Source organism: Mercenaria mercenaria, unplaced genomic scaffold, assembly GCF_021730395.1.
Source record: "Mercenaria mercenaria strain notata unplaced genomic scaffold, MADL_Memer_1 contig_4181, whole genome shotgun sequence".
NCBI lineage: Eukaryota > Metazoa > Mollusca > Bivalvia > Venerida > Veneridae > Mercenaria > Mercenaria mercenaria.
The window spans coordinates 56118-60489 of NW_026462391.1; the positions used below are offsets into that span (position 1 = coordinate 56118).

The 4372-nt window shown below is 32.8% G+C and overlaps 1 long non-coding RNA gene across 1 annotated transcript; it reads right to left on the reverse strand.

Moving 5' to 3' along the window:
• Window positions 1-375: 375 nt before the first annotated feature.
• Window positions 376-4109, reverse strand: LOC128553678 (uncharacterized). Its single transcript, XR_008369407.1, has 3 exons — window positions 3995-4109; window positions 3468-3544; window positions 376-575 (listed from the first exon to the last, which is right to left on the reverse strand). It is a non-coding gene; the product is annotated as an uncharacterized LOC128553678 (long non-coding RNA).
• Between the last annotated feature and the right edge of the window lie 263 nt (window positions 4110-4372).

Genomic DNA, 4372 nt, shown 5'->3' on the forward strand with positions numbered 1-4372 from the left:
TTTACAACCTATGTTCTGTTGCCTAGCAACTATAAAATATTTCACCATTTCCATAGCATTATTAGTATATCATTCTATGCTCGACATTTGCAAAATAAACGGACTTGAAAAAAAAACCCGAATAATATGGATAGAAAATCAAAACAGTCTGTTAAGAAGCAATTTCAAAAATTTCATCTGAAATAGCTTTTACTACAAGCATAGCATTTTTATTGGGCACTTGCTTCAGTATAGTTACTTTAACTTCAGAATTAAAATAGTCTTTGCAACATACAACATACGGTTCAGCTGAACTGACAAAGAAATGTTGGTATTTAGACAACTGTTCAACTGGTTTAAAATACTGTTCAAGAAATTGCCTCATGCTGTAAAAACAACAGGAGTTTCTGGATTATCAACTACTTGTGGAACATTGTGACCCCCTTTTGATGACTGTCTCACAGTGTCAGCCATTTCGGTCATAGTTTATGCATCAGAATCTCTCCACTTCACTTTCCATACATCAAAATGCTAATCTGGATTGAATTTTCTATGCCCTGTCACCAAAATACTCATTGCAACAGTCTCATGTAGTCCTGAAATTTAAAATGTCATGGTAATATTCAGCTAACAAAACTTTTATCAGAATTTCAAGTCAAATGAAAACCATTATTATGATTTTGTGACCAGTATGGATTGAAATGTATCTGCATCCATACTGGTTGTTAAATGCAAGTGTTGGTTTTCTCATGATGCAGCTCATATGATATTTATCTTTAGATAACAGTCAGATATAATGGCTAGGGCTAGCACTGTATAATCATGTCATTTCCATCCGGTCACAAAGGCACAATGTTGTGGCTCAAATAATAGCTTAATACTAATTACAGAAAGATATAACTTATTAAAACTTAGTGATCTACATGCATTCATCCAACTTTTTCAGCTTGAAATACAAATGAAATGTTCGTGGGTTTGATAACATCAGAATAATGGCAAGACCTTTTTGAAGCCATTTAGTACTGCTCATGTAAACTATTTAACCTTAAAACATTGTCATGACGTCACTCCTTTGTTCTCGCTGTACTGTATTTTTAATATTGGACTGCTTTCAGTGGGACTTAGTACAGTATTTTCCACGTGGAGTCCAATATTATTTTAATATTGGACTGTGTTTTTAATATTGGACTGCACGAGGAAAACGATTTATATACAGAATCAATGTCTTCGTGTAGTCTAATATTTCTCAATACATGTAGCGTAATTCCATATAGAAATATTGTAATCAAATGAAAACAGTCCAATAAAATAACACAGTACTAATAATAAAAAGGAAAATTAATATCAAAACTAAATTCTATGTATAAATGTAGATGCATAATATATCTGGACAAAATCGCAAAATTTTAAAAATAGCATTATACATACATGTATTTTGCATGCGTCAACGTAGTCTTACTCCCTAAACGACGACTTCCTAGAGCAACAATTTCTTCAATATTGTTCACGTTTCCAGTTTTAAAAATTGTGCAAGAATTTATTGCTCTCTGTTTAAAAAGCAGTTTTATAAGACCAATCATGATATTTCTTTGAGGCCGTACTGTCAATGGTCTTTATGATTTTGTTAAGCTTAAATGAAATGTCATTAATACATTTCAAGTAATGCTCCGGACAAGCCTTATTTTGTATAATAAAGGGAGATAATCCAAAGCTAGGTACGGTAGAGTTATGGTTCTTTGACACTGCTCTTTGATTGCTCTATGATTATGTGAAATTTTAATAAAATGCCGTTAATACTTCTCAAGTTATACTACGGGCGGACGGACGGAAAGACGGACAAAGTGTCAACCATATGCTCGCCATTCGGGAAGCATAAAAATAATAGTAATAATAATTTACGATTTACGAAAATTAAGTGAAGCATTGCATCCTCGTATACATAGCTCATTTTTGGTTATGTCACATTCCACATTTTCTGAATTTATCCGTACATCTGTACATAGAAAAAACTAAAGAAATGCTTACACGTTAATGTTAATGTAAACCCCTAAAAATGATATGAGCCGCGCCGTGGGAAAACCAACATAGTGCGTTTGCGACCAGCATGGATCAAGACCAGCCTGCGCATCCACGTAGTCTGGTCAGGATTCATACTGTTCAATAACAGTTTGTCTAATTGCAGTTCAAAGTGAATGATATCAAATATATTTTTCAGTATTCCAGTTGGGACTACATTAAACATCCATTGTAATAATAACTTAAATAAGAGTAGCTTCGAGTGCATAAATAAAATTCATATTGAAAGCAAGTTTTCCCTAGTTTTCAGCTTCCGCCTCGCCACTATGCGTCGTTTATTAATCAGCTGAAAGGAACGAAAATAATATCACAAGTTTAGTATGATTTGGACTTACCAGTAGCTGTATCCGATAATATATTAAATTATGTCTGTTCTGTAACTCTTCTTGCACTAAATTTGAAGATTTTCGGGCAAATTCATGTACAACCCAACAGAAACTGTCATTGAACTAATAAATCACAACAGTATATTGCCAGGCGTGTAAACAAACAGCCCATTTTCTCATTTAGTGCACATGCAGCATTCATTTTCTCCAGCTGTCCGATTCCAACTACGCTTTCAATGAAACATTATCCTAATCCGCCATACCCTTGTAAATTATAACACAAAGAACGTTTCCTTGTACACACTTAAATAAAAAGAACATAATCACTTTACCCTTGCCATGTATTAAAATAAATCCAGTTTTTTGTTTCTAAAATGTCACAAAATTTCTTTCCTCCCGCCGCCACTCATAAGAATACTACTGCTTATTCCGTACATAAGTGTACATGTGTAAACACAATAAATAGCATCACGAGAATCCCGGGCTAACGAAAGTCCAATATTACGAAGGCGAGAAACCCGAGAAAAACGCAGTCGTGCATTATGAGAAAAAAGTGCGTAAAATAGTCATGAGGATCTACAGAGTATTTTATAATCATATAGCAACTGTTATTAAATGCGGTAAAATGAAAAAAAAACGAATTATTTTAAAAATATTTTACGTCAATGGTTTATACGTAATTTTTTAATTGGTTATCTCATTAAAACAATGTTTTACGTAAGATATAAGCCTCAAACGATCCAATATGTAAAATACTGGACGGTCCTCAGCGCTAACGCGCTTCGGACAGTCCAGTATTTTACATATTGGATCGTTTTCGTCTTATATCCTATACATAATCACCCCGCACATCAGAGCAGGCTTATCATAAGTCTGCACTAGGTACTACTCATTTTTTTTTTTGCACAGTATCCATGAATGCTGGAAACAGAAACATTGCCTCAGCACATAATCATTTTACTCCTTTTTAGAAGACATACTAAAATGCTTCTTACATTCTTGCAATACATTAAGTTATTTTTTATAAATCATGGGCACATTAATTACAACTATAGAAAATTTTGATTTTAGCCTAAGAAATCTTACCTATTAAAGTGCTCCATAACTTCATACCAAATGACATAGTTGTTTTTGTTCTGCCCAGCTGCATTATGGAAATGTATCTAATAAAAATAAACAATAACAATTAACAAATTAAATCAAATGCAAAACAATGGTTAAGATACTCATTTTTAATGTGATGTATGTTTTACTTATCATAAAGTATTACAAGTGGACACATTTTTACAAAGGAGTAAAAGTGTGTTTAATTTTTCTTTTGTACTTATAACAGAATATAACTAGTCTTGAGTCAGTGAATATGTGAATTTTATCATTCAAAAAAAAAAAAATATATCAAGCATTTAAAAATTTATTGCTTGCATTTTTGCAATTATACTGCTAGTGATTTTGAAACCGTGTCATAAACCATAGTCAACCTGCAGATGTTTGCACCTTTTGTTCTCTCTAGTGTGCCATTTTGCCAACAGATGTTGCTTCTTTATAATAGTCAGATTCAAGCCAAAAATAAAATATATTAAGGTATAACATATTTTGTTTTAGTATTATACAACCTGTGCATGTTTTTCTCCTATGCCATAGAACTGCAAATAATGATGAGCCCTAGACACCACACCTTCCACTCCCAGTGCACTGACTTTCATCAATAAAATAAAAGTATGTTTGCCTGCAAAAAACACAAAAAGACAAAATATAATATTTTCATAATACGTGTTTATAATGCATTTTACCATTAAAATGCAAAATTTCTAAAATGTAATTCAATTTGAACAATGCTGTTTATAGTTTATTCAAAGGTGAGATCATAATTTAATGACTGAATAGTGTAGACCAGACTGCATGGATATGCAGGCTGATCTTGATGTACACTGACCGCAAAGTTTGACAGCATGCAGGGCACTCATCATTATTCATTGATAATTTACTGACCC